A 13,585-nucleotide genomic window follows, 5' to 3' on the forward strand; every position below is an offset into this window, starting at 1 on the left:
GGTTAGTGACATATTTTATCAGTAATGACACAGCCCAAAATAGACACCAAAAGGCAATTAGTGCAATAAATTACCAATTAGCATTAGACTACAAGGGTAAATTCATAAAATGTTAGCCATGAAAGTCCACTTTTGAGTCTAGATCAGATTTTGGAGCTTCAATGTAAACAAATTGAAGACCAAAATGATCTCCTATCACTAGCAAGAGTTTGACATGATAAAGCAATAGACCATTTAAACTGATTATGAAATCATGTTTATCACATTAATCATATTTAGGTTATTTTGTAGAAAAAAATCTCTTTCTGAAATTATTCAGTGCTCTAAAATCTACTGCCTCTCTGCAGAGGCAGCCTCTGCAATATTATTGCCTCTTGGTAGGAACCATCTGAATTTTCCCTCCATTTTTCTTGTTTAAAGTATATTTTTTTCATTCTATTTTGTGTTCTAGCACAAAATAGTCCAAAAGCCTGGAAGCCTTTGGTGCTCTTCTGCATGCTCATGGAAAACCAGGTTAATTTAAAATTGTATTTCACAGAACTGCTAGTGTACAGTGATGATGCCCCATTTCCATTTAATGTTTATTTCCAGAGCAACAAGTAATAACATTAAACACAACTGAAAAATCAGGCACGCAACAAAGTTGAGTGAAAATAATATGCAAACACTCTACTGTGAAGGGAGGGAAACATGACTGTGCCTTACCCAGTATCAGGAAATACTTAAAGTTCAGAAGCTAAGCTGGTTTATCTAAGATAATGATTGAGATGTCTAGCACTGTTTCTGAGTCGTGAGTTACCTTCCACTAGAAGCAACCATAGCTGTCCTTTTACACCATCATTGTCCCAGGTAAACCTAAGGAAAACATATATATGTTAACTGGTAAGTAATTCACAGTCTGTAACTGCAGAATTATTTTTACTTACTACCTGAAGTTAGAAATAGAGCTACTTTGTAAGAGTTTTAAGCACATTTAATTGTGGCTGCTTACTGTAATTGGTTGTTCCGTACCAAGGGATTACTGTGTTGTGCACTGAATTTGCAATTCACATTTCCATATGGCTGAGAGATCAGTTTTGGAAAATTACAGCACCTGAGAAATTTTTTTCCAGCACAAATTATAAATGCATGATACACAAGCACATAAATCATCTGCTGTACCCAATTCACGTTACCGATCCAATGAGTGGCTGCAATCATAAACGTTAATTTTCATATACTTTTTTCAATTTTCCCCTTTCTCCTTGTAATTAAATTCATTTTACCCTATAAACATACATGTAAATACAAGCTAGCATTAGAAATTATTTCATCAGCAGGAGAGGAAAAGAAATTATTTCAAACCAAATGAGCCAGCGTGCAAGTGCACAAATCATTTAAGCAGACATTGGATGTTACCCAGTTCCTGTCTAAGGTAATACCTCCTATTTAGAGTAGCCAAATGAGAAGACATCTTATTCAGTATGGCTTTCAACATCTCTGAAACTATGGTCTACAAAACAGGTATTAATCACTACTCCAGAAATCACATGAGAGACCCTGCAATAACTTGATGAGTTTGGTTATTCACTAATTAAACCCATAAATGAAGCATCTATACACAGCATCTGACCTACAGCATACTTTTTTCCACAGAACTAACTGCCAAGGTATACACTATTTTTGGGTAGTGAAATCCGTCCTTGTTTCTTTCCATCTTACTCAAACAGGCAATGGATCAACAACCTTTTTCTGGGTACAATAAAAGACACCACAAAACAACCTTGCTCTTCAGAACACATTCTTACCTTTATAACTTGCTTTGAATAAGCAGATTTTATTACTCATCATGTGACTACTTAACAGTTAGAAAGAACTAGAGAGTCCAGAGGTGATTTATATTCAGACTCTGCTAAGAATTACCTAGGTTTTTTTCAGCGTAACTGCCAATATTTTTATTGCTATGAAAATTAATTAATGAAAAGAAAAAAATACCTGGTCAATACGGTTCAGGGATTCACTTAGCGTAGCAATTCTCATTCTAAAGCCATGCATTTCACTTTCTTCCTTTTTAAGAACCAGTGCACAGCACCAAGTGGAACAGAACCTCATGATAACAATGAAGTACTTGAAGGTAAACATAGAGTTGATCCCCTTTCTCTTCACATAATGCAAATTCTCTCACTGCTCAAGGCAGTGACACAAAGGAGTTCATCCACTTGTTATGTGCCATTATGCCTTTGTATTTCAGGCTATTTTTTTTGTCACATCTTCTTGATGAGTTAAAGCAGCCACCCTCAAATGCACAGAACTTATCTCCCAGCAATTCTATGTATCTTTCTTTCTACGGCCTCATCATTGCTGAGATAGCAACTGATGCAAAGTGGTTTTCCTATGGCTGCCAACTGCAGTTTGGCAAAAAACCTATACACTGTATAGTCAGAAAGTGAGCCTGTCAGGAAACCAGCAGCCCTACCCCTGAGGTTTGACTGCAAGACTGGGAAATAGGATAACTTACTTTTAATTAAACATACCCCAAGACAATAAACTCAAATATTTCTGAATGTCAAAGTCCTGACTGGTAGAAAGGTTCAGACATGGTATTTCAAAACAAGCAATGTACTCAACAGCTACTAAAGGCAACAACTGAAGACAGCATTCTGCAGGGGTGGTGCATGGCTGAGTAGTATCATTCTTCCATGGGAGAGAGAAAAAAAAAAAACACAAACCCGTAGAATTCCAACATTTACTAAGTTACTGTGGAGCAACCAGGTATGAAATTAAGTTGTTTCGGACCCTGTCACACAAATCCTACCAGAAGGTACCCAAGTTCTACTAGGATTGTAGACCCAAGCTCTCCCTTCCAAATCAGGGGGGACAGGGAAAGATGGATGCCGCAAAGTTAGAAAAAGAACTAATTCAAGAGCATTCTAATTGATGATTTAGTATATGTAGTACAGTCATGTACTAAATCATGAGTAAATCACTGATGTTCAGTTCATGAGACATGATCTAGAAAAAACAGAGCTCTTGGATCACTAAGAGAAAAATCATTACATTTGGAGAATCTGCTTCTGATAACAGTATGGACATTGACTAAGATAAAATCATCTTCATCATTACTTGTGACATATACTACACTGCTCCCACTGCTTATTTAATGTTTCACAGGTCACTTGGTAAGGAAAACAAGTTATCCTTAATTATTTAGAGATTGCCAGCATAAGCAGATGACAAAAGACAGTTAAAACCCTTCCTGATCCATGTCACAAATACTTTGCTGATTCTGCCAAACCAGAAAACCTTCAGATGACTATGAGCAAGACCTTGATTCCCAACATTTGTGAACTACCAGTGTTATAAATAACTTGTGTTCTTTCATTATTTTTTTTTAAATACCCATTTTAACCAAATTTCACAAAGAGAAATTTCTTTCAGAAAACAGCTTTTGCGTCATCTTTGAAGGTAGTCAGCAATATAGAGAAGATCCATGGTTACTTTATGCAACAGCATAAATTTATCCCTTATATACCAGAGAACCTGTATGGGAGAGAGGCAAGTGCCTCATCTGCTGAAATAATTTCAGAGTCTTAGCTATGAGAACCTGAGCAAGACGTAAGGAATTCAGGCTTCACTAACTCTGCTGCCCTAAGATGAATTAGCCTTTTATAGCCTTGGTTTTGGTTTTATTTTTCTAACCTTTCTTAACTCCCAAAGCATGAATTATTTGAATCGGAACTTCTTTATAGTTGAATAACTGTAATCTGCGCTTGGAGAAATCAAGCCAAGATTTGCACTATTATCTAAGCATCATAACAACCACCTATAATGTTACAAAACAAAATAAGAACCTAGGCATGTGTGTAAACTGGGCTAACATAAGGCAACTCTGTTTTCACAAACATGTTCTGTTGGAAGCTTTCTGCCTACTCATATTCCATTCAGGCTTAAATACCTTAAAAAAGAGGCACTTATTTTTGGAAAAGGCTAAGATCCAATCAGATATGTGGCATGGAAGATACAAGGCTCAAAGTAGAAAACACCTCCCCCTATCTGGTGACCCAGATCTGCCCTACTAAGAGGTAGGAGATCATGCTGCTATCATAAATGCCCAAATTATTTACTTGATGCATTTATTTGTAATATGAATTATACTGTGCCAGTTAAGTACTCAGCATTCCAGTATCTCATAATCTTGTTGTACTTACATCGAGCAAGTATCCATTACCACTTGGAACTCTCATTTAGCCTGCTCAAGTGACTGCTTAATGAGGTCTGGAAAGTAAAAGCCTTATCTGCAAAAAAGCCAGAATAGAAAGAAACATGCATGCACTCTTGTTTCCAGAACAAGTATTTGTTCAGTCTTAATGTGAAAAGGAATTAGATTAAGAGCAGCATTCGGAAAAATAGAAATTAAAAATTAAATACACGTATAGACTATTTTCTAATAATGAAAGCAATGCCCTTTTCCATTCATTGAATATTATATTAGTAGAACTTTGTTTTGTTTTTATGAGTACTATTAGGCTTTCAATTCCCTCCTAGAAGCTACACATTCTACTTCACCCACACCAAACAAGTTTTTTGGGAATTCAGCTGATATTGAGCTGATTGTAGAGACCATATTAAGTGTAAAGAACTCTTTAGGATACAGGTCTAATGCACCTCTCTTTAACAGCTTTTTTGGAGTGTTACAATGAGTCAGACTGGTCTGTTTTTCAGCTCCAGAAATACCAGAGCGGGCCATCATCAGCTGCATTCACCCAGGTTTTAATTAATATACTAGTCATCACCAAGGGTTTAAAGGATATTGCCAGTAAATAGTTACCTCCTTTTCACTCACTACTCATTTCAGCCTCATGCAAGACTCACAAATTAAACCTGTTAATCATTGTTATACCACTGCTGCCAATGCAAGTTAAAACAATACCCTTCACTTTATAGATGCACAAATTGGATCAGATGGAAATCTGAAATTGCCATTGAGATAACGCAGACTGTTTCTTGCCATGTATCTGAAGCAAACGCAAACTGAGTTAAAGGCCCTCAGCCACAACTATTTGCTATCTAAAACATTACAAACTGAAGCATATACCCTACATGGCAAAAAAAGAAGTGTTGACTGACTGCAGAAATCTAGGTTTCTTTTAAGAAGCACTCCATAAACTTCTATTTGTTTGTATATTGCTGCTTAAACTCCACATTCTTATTGAATGTTTATTTGATGAGATGTACTTCTTTCTTACAAAAAAACCCAATTTCTGTACTGATCCTGCAGCAAACAGAGCACTTGTTCTCAGAAAATCTGGTATATGGCAATTCATACATTTGTAGAAAGATCAACAGCACTACTGAAAACTTCGTTTTATTTCCGGTACATGCACATGGAGAAACTGAGTAATCAGTTAGTTACTGATGGAATTACATTAATAAATCAATACGTTGCATTCTAGCAACCAAACCTGATCTGCTGTCACCCAGTTTCTCCAGAGTTAAACTGGGTGTCTCCCAGAGCTGACAAGTTAACCTTTAGTTTTGAGCAGTGTCATGATGAAGCATTCCCCCAGAAAGGAAGTATGACAGAAAGCCATTTCCTGCCTTCTGCAAACTGTGTGGTCACATTATTTGTAATGTAACTAACAACAGCTCAAGTTCGTCTACTGAGAAAGCACTTGCTTTCACACACTTCACTCAGACGTAAATATATAAAAAAGCCTACCAAAAACCTGCCAAACCAGGAAAACTGTTATGTGAAATCCGTATGTTTTCACTTCCTACAAATACTTGCCCTTTATTGTTCACGTAAATCTATCCTGTGCTTATGACATTTGTCATTCTTCCTCCCAAGATACCGCATTTGTCTTCCATTACAGCAATGTTCTTACTAGTGTGGCACTATTCAAATGCATTTGTTGTGTCAGTTGTACAAAGTCTCCACTTCGCTGTTGTCATTCATGACAGAAGTGGATTCATTAAAGTCAGAATACAGTGAATTTCTTCATTAATTGTAAATGGGGAATGTTAGAAGCAGCCAAAAACTGGAGAAACTCAGAGCTAGTAAAACTGAACTGCAGCCAGAGACTGGCTAAGTATATAACCTTTCTGTAAAGCAAAGGAGTAGGAAGAAAGCCCACATATTCCCAGGATCCCTAACTCTTCAATGATTAAATTTTCCCATTATCCTGTTATTCCTTCCCCCATCTTTCATCACTGTTCAGAAAGCTATGCAAGCTGCTGTGAACGAGGCACAGGGTAGAACAAGCAGATTTAAAGGATGTAACAGTGCTGCCCCACAATGAGTCAGCACACACCTATTTCTGAAGCAAAAGCAGCTTTTATTTCACACTAGAGAAATTTAAATAGCACTTGAAAGGAACAGGTCAGTACATCTTGGACAAGTGTAAAGTCTGACATAAAACCACCTCTCTAACAAGATACCCTTACACTGGTAAAAATATCTCTTATTGTCACAGCCTAAATTAGCTTATTTGTGGTACTGGCCGTGTACTACACAGGAAAAATAAGCACTAGAACATTCCCTAGAACAGTCAGTGGTGCAGCAGTTAAGATAAAGAAGCACGGAATTGTTTATAAGTCTCTACCTTTGTAAAGTCGCAAGATAATCTGAAGATGCAGCAACAGTGCTCCTTCTCTTTTAGTTCATCAAGAGGCTCCAAAAAGAACTGGCTACTTATCAATGGCATTAATAAATCTAACCTGTTATTACCACTGTTTCAGGTTGCTCTAATTTTTACAAAGCATGTATTTAGTGCTGTGAGTTGCTTAAGATGAAGTTTAATCAAGTTTTAGGTACAGACAACAGAAATCATACCCTATGCACCTGAATACCACTCACAGACATCAATAAAATATGATGACAGAATTAATGAAAGCTGTGATTTTACTGTTCCAGTAGTTTTATGTGAAATAAAAAGTCACTAGTTAGATTTCTGCACAAAGGACAGCAATCATGCCAAGAGTTCTGACACATTTTAAGTTCTTTTAAAATGCAGAAATGCAAATATCAAGCCAGAAACTCCTCCCTCCAATGCAAAGAACTTCAGCATTTAGATTGAGGGGGGAAACAGGCAGAATTATTCTTTTTAATTAATTTCACCCAATTCTCTCTGTTAAGTAAACTGCCATTACATTGGAATCATACCTGAACTCCCAAAGAGGACATCGCGCAAGCACAATATGGTTGCTCATACAGACATTTTAACAGGAAAAAACATTAAATTCCAAAGATGCTCGGCATGCTGTGCCTAGAGCACTTTCTTCATACAAATAAAAACCCCAATCAAATAAGTTTTATGTTAACAATAAATGTACATGTTACATTTCATTTCAGGCTAACTTTTCCATATTTTTTTTAACCATCTTTTTACACAAATCAGAAGAGGAAACTGCCAAATAGGAATGTGGTTTAGGCAGCTGTTAATGCTATAATATATTTCATTTTAGAAAATCAGACTACTTTACCCCTTTGTTCAACTGACTGAACAAAGTACTTGCTTTTAAAAAAGAAGCTCTAAAATTCTCCTGTTCATGTCACTAAAACCAGATTAGCATAATCTTAGTTGCTATGCATCACTTTAACATCTCATTAGCTTCAGTTCTAAATACGAATACATAAATCCAAGAACTAATATTAAGGTACTGTATTCTACTGGTTCAAACAGTTATTCCACAGTTTCCTACTTCTTAAGTACATACAACGTACAGAAACTGACAGCAAAGGCATTGGATTCTTCATCTGAATTACAAATGTGAAGCTACACAGAGGAAATTATGCTTTATCAATGACCAGATTACATACATTCTCTGCCTACTCTAAAGCAAGAAAGCAGAAGTGTAGACATAGCCAACTGTTTCCAGGCTGCAGAAGGGCAAAGCACAGGAAGTGCTCTGCTACGTACTAACCTCTTCATGCCAGTGTTTAATCAGTGGTGCTGACAGATTGTCAACAGAAGCCTGAACTGGGAAGAGCAATAGTCAAAGCACAGCACTACAAGCAGTATAAGCAGTATCTAGACTAGCAGGGTGTATGTGGAGATGATGTATCAGTCTCAAAAAAAGCTTTCTCATCTTCAAAATGAAGCATGTGGTACCTGCCATCCTGCAACAACAGCATTCATCTTGGTGCTGGTAGGCCAGTTCTAGCATTCTGCTCCGCTGTGCTGGGCATATCAGTCTCCCAGATAGTGCTTTGAATGAGCATTTTGTTGTTGTTGGGTTTTTATTTACCATGCCAATCAAGTTTGATTTTCTTGTTGTTCCTGTCAAAAGATTATTAGCTTAATATACCCATCCGTCAGGGCAGTCACATTGTAAGAGCCCAAGGTTCAAGTAATTGGCCAGAACAAGCAAAGATTGTTTCCTCCATCTCAGTCAAGTGCACAGCTGCTTAGTCATGAGTACCCTTGATCCACTAATCCAAGATGATAACAAGCCTCTTATTATGCTAGCTTATTTTCAATATAAAATTATTTACACAGAAACAACTGTAACATTGGACATCACTTGCCTTTCAAAGCTGCTATTAAATTTCAGGAATTCTAACAAGCTGCTGGTTAGCAGCTCCTTCTCTATTTTATACATTATACTAAAAAATTCAAAGAGATGAGGCACCAGATATATACATAACTGACAGGAAAGTTTTTCCCAATCTACCGCCACAGGGGAAAAACAATTTCACAGTCTCTATGAAGTGGTTAATTAATATTCATATTATACACCCTATATTTTACAAATGTGAGTTTACAGTTTGCTATTCCCACCCAAAAATCTGCATCAACATCCACAGAAATTTAAAATTGCTATAAGAATGCTATAGTTCTTGTTTCAGCTATCACTGTGTTTATCTACTAACTTGCTCTTAACTGCTGTTCTGTATGGAAATTAGACTAATGAATATTTGAAAGCCTTGTTATTAATCAACCATGGACATAACAATGTAAATTCCTAAACTCACTGTGGATTATGCTCCAGAACAAATGCATGATTAAGTTGTGGAGTTTTTCTAGTCTTTCATAAGCATAAGCTTACTACAGTGAGCCCTGAAAACACTGCTTACTGGAATGTGAAATATAAGATCCAAGTAGTTGGTATTTGCTCACATAAGGAATATGACAGCTAGCCAGTAAAGTTTTCACTGATATGCAGCAGAATTATCCGCCAGAGTCCTGACTCATAAGCAGCTTGCTGGCTGTATTTAGCAGCAGAGGAATGTTTACTTGATCAGCTCTCCTATAACAATAAATAAGATATTATTGAAGTCTGGGGAAAGTACTGTTGAGGATTTCAGGAAGTCTCACATAATTGATGTAAAGCTCAAAGCTCCCAATTAACCAAAGGGCCCATTTTGAAACTTAAAATAATGCCTCAGTTAAAAACTGGGAGGTGTTCACAATTGTGTCATCTCCCTTATCTAAACATTCATATGGTTAAAATATTTTTAACCTCACTCTATCTTGTTCAACCATAAACAAGTGACTAGGTAATTACATTAAGTGATTCAGTGACTCATCTCAGTGAAATGACTGGTCTGACAAAAACTGCTCCGAGCAGGGGTACTGTGCTCTGAAGCCTGGTTTTGCTGAATTGTTTTTCTGTCATAAAGCAAATACATACAACGAAACCTTTTTAAGAAAGAAAAAAAAAATTATGTGCTATATGAGGTATTTCAAAGGAAGCAGTGTAAAAGCTCCTATAGCTACAGGTACTCCACTGCTATTTTGCTCGTTTAGGTGTGCCTCAATACTAAGGCGAGACATGAAGACTCTGAACTGATTAGTCTTGAGTTTAAGCAACATTATGCCATCGCTATTGATAATATGGTAATGTAGCTTTCAGTAAGACAAAAGTAACAGTGCATACTGCTGTGCACCAACATACTTACTGTGCCATAGCCTGTTTGAGCACACTGCACTGCCAGTGCTTGTTTAACCAGCTTCCAAACAAAAATAAAGTTTTTTGTTGTTAGAAAAAACATCCAAGTAACATTATGCTTTATCCCATCCAGAGAAGCCATGATGTTCTAATACCCACCTATGCAGAACAGCAAGAGAACTATTCTTAAAGAACAACTTCAGGACACTTTCAATACACACAGTCAGACCTGCTCACGCCTGCCAAGATGTCATGCAGGACCTTACAAGAAAACATCACCATTAAATTGCACCTTTAAGAGAGATGAGAAAACAATCAGTGTTTTTTCATCTTTCCTCTGAAAAAAGTCTGTTTCACAGTACTGTCAGACAACCACATCTTCGATTGCAATGATGTTGTAGTCAGGCTGTTTCTGAACATAATCTGACCGTACTGCATTAACTACGTTAATTATTTTTTCCTATACTTATAAACTAACTTGGGGTTTTAGCTTAGTAGAATACACTTTTAATAGATTCTTAACTATAGACACTGTCTCAGGAAAGGTATTTGTTTATTAGAGACAGAGAAAAAGAAATAGCTTCATTAAAGTACAGATTCACTTCAGAGAAGTAATTTCAAGAGTCAATTTAACCGGCTAACCATAACTAGTAAAATTATACCAAGACTAAATTAGTAAAGCACAAAGGATGAAAAAGAAAATTTGAGCCATAAGACTCTATTTTTCTATGAATAACTCAAAAGCTTTCACGAAAATCAAGTGGGTTACAACAACATTAGGTTCATTGAACAGGGGTAAAGAAAATAGCAAAATCAAAAACACCATTTAGAACTCACAGAATGACCCAAAAACATGAATGTATTTTAAATACTATGTTAAGATACAAAAAGAACCAGAAACAAACAAACCATTTATTGCTATATAAACTGCTTTGTCCAAAAGGAATTAAATCCAGAAAAGCTCCTCTGTTGTCATGAAATTGGAAGCACTCTACCTCACTTCCCATACGAGTGAGTCAAAACACATGCCTTGCTATAATTACACAGTGCAATCCAATAGTACTACTAAAATATACCCCCATCACTGCTTGAGTCACTTTTTCAGATACCATAAGCCCAGAACAGAGACTGCACAAGCAAAATATATATGCAGGTTAAAAATATAAAGCAGTAATTTAAAAGTTAACACCCATAAAACATAACTTGGATTTAACAAGTTACTTCATTAAGAATAGTACACTCACCAGGCTCATAAAACACCCAAAGAATCCTTGCTGGCCAAACAGGCAAAAGCCTGTGAAATAAAAGTTAGCTTTCACTGGCTGGAGCAATAGAACCTTATTATTGCTACATAACTACCTTTCATTAAATCCCTATTTTATTCAGTTCACATTTCATATGTTCCCATATTAGTATTTGCTCTTTTTAATCCTTAAACCACCAAAAAGCCCACGTCAGCCTGTAATTTTGCTGCTTCACCTCTCTGGCTCTGTTTCACCAGCCTTCTCACAGCTGTTCTTCAATGTTTAGTAATTTCAGCAGCCGAAGCCAAGATAATGCAGCTGGGCCAGATCAGAGCAGGGAGTTAAGAATCCTGAAAGGGTTACCTGAACAGTAACGGGGGTTTACACTGCCCATTTACCTATCTTCTCTCTTGTACCAACACAGGCATTTCTGAGACCACATAACAAGCAAGAATGAGAAGCTGAGCTAAATTAAAAGCAACTAGTTTTAAGTAATGTAAATCTTAAGCCAGGTCACTTGTGCAATCCACTTAACAACAATCACATGAATGTTTGCTGTACACGAAAGGCAGCACCAGGAGCCAGGAAAGGGTAACAGGCAGAAAACAGAATTCTCTCCACAGCAGTGCTAACTTTTTAAGGAGAAACCACTGTTCAAATAAAATTTGAAGCAACTTCCAAGTAATAACTTCCCATTAGTACAACTGTAACAGCTATATATAGAAAAGGCAAAGTAAAGCAAGAACTTCACATTAAAGCCCTCAGAACACAACTATTACCTGGACATAAGCAGTCTCCCACCCATGTATACTTCCACTTCCCTCAAGTTGCTAACCTATTTTCTTAATAACAGGGTGGGAGGCTCAGAAGTCCTTGGAGGACTTAAAGAGACAAATGCCCCTAAGGAATAAGCATAATTTAGACCACAGAACCACAAATTCCAGCAGAGCCAGTGGCCATGAAGGTCCACACCAGTTCCATTCTTTCCTCAGGCTGCAGTGAAACCTCCCTGAGTGAAGTCTGAAATGACCTTGGCCAAATTGGGAAACCCTGACCTTTCTTGTGCTATTAAGACACCTTTAGCAGCTAACCACATTGCTACCTCACTACCCTCTCTTATCTTCCCTTCTCCTTCAAACACTTTTGGAGAGTCTTGCCTCCCTCCAGCTGATGCAGCTTACAGAGCCCTTTTCTCTAGACTTTAACTCTTTACTTCTGCTTTTTCTCCTTGAGCAATTTCATCCACAGGCTTTTCTCTCATTTGTATTCTGAAATTGTAAGATTGACAGGAAAATAAGATTTTAAAGAACTGGACAGTAATCATTCCTGCAAATTGAGTCTATATTCTTCTGTATGAGAAACTTGTAGTTCTTGTACCATCCTTATCATCGCAGTATTACGTCACCTTCCAATAATCATGCATTAAGCACTGGAACCTGTCACATGCTGTGCTCACTCATGCTCCTCCAGAGAGGTACACACAGGAGAGAGGGTTTTTTTTTTTGGTAGCTTAGTATTCATACTCACATCACTGAAGATTCAATAAATAACATAATGCCGAAGGGTTCTGACCCAGAAATGGGCAGTAATATGCACTGACATGGCTGACAAGCTTAAATTACACTCAGACTATATGCCATGCTATTTTTGCCCAATTTCAATTCCTCTCAAAACACATGGCTGTGAAGTGTGGCAGTGTGAGTGCAGTTTCCTTTCTTAAGTTAATGTGGTAGACATGAAATGATGAAAGTTTTGCCGATAGTTGCAGTGTAGTGATAGGACAAGGGGCAATGGGTTCAAGCTTAAACAGGGGAGATTTAGGTTAGATATAAGGAAGAAACTCTTTATTGTGAGGGTGGTGAGGTGCTGGAACAGGCTGCCCAAGGAAGTTGTGACTACTCCAGCCTTGGCAGTGTACAAGGCCAGGCTGGACAGAGCCTTGAGCAACCTGGTCTAGTAGGTGTCCCTGCCTGTGGCAGGAGTGTTGGAACTAGATGATCTTTTCCTTTCCAACCCAAATCATTCCATGACTGTATGATAGACTGTCACATCTCATGAATCACAGCACTTTCAGTGAAGAGTTAAAGGTGAAGGCAATGGAGACTTGGTATTATGTTACTGTTAGTCTGGTAATCTCTCACTGCCATATTTGTCCCCTATTCCTTATACCAGAGCTAGGGATAGTACAGACATGCAAATTGGCTCAGTAGGCTAATCTGGTAGATTTTTTTTTTTTTTTTTTAATCTATTAATTTTGCATCATGTAAGATTGCTTATCATAAGACACATAAGAAGAAATACACTTTGTATGTCGTAAAAGAGACAGAAATATATACTACTTGCCACCCTCAGAGTCACCTCCTTGAGGTCTAATGTGTGTTCTCATCACGTGAAAAAACACATGCTTGGTCTGAGCCTCAAACTCATCTTCAGCTATTCGTCTGACTAAAAATATACAATCGTGCACGTGC

This window comes from Psittacula echo (assembly GCF_963264785.1).
Source record: "Psittacula echo genome assembly, chromosome: 8".
NCBI lineage: Eukaryota > Metazoa > Chordata > Aves > Psittaciformes > Psittacidae > Psittacula > Psittacula echo.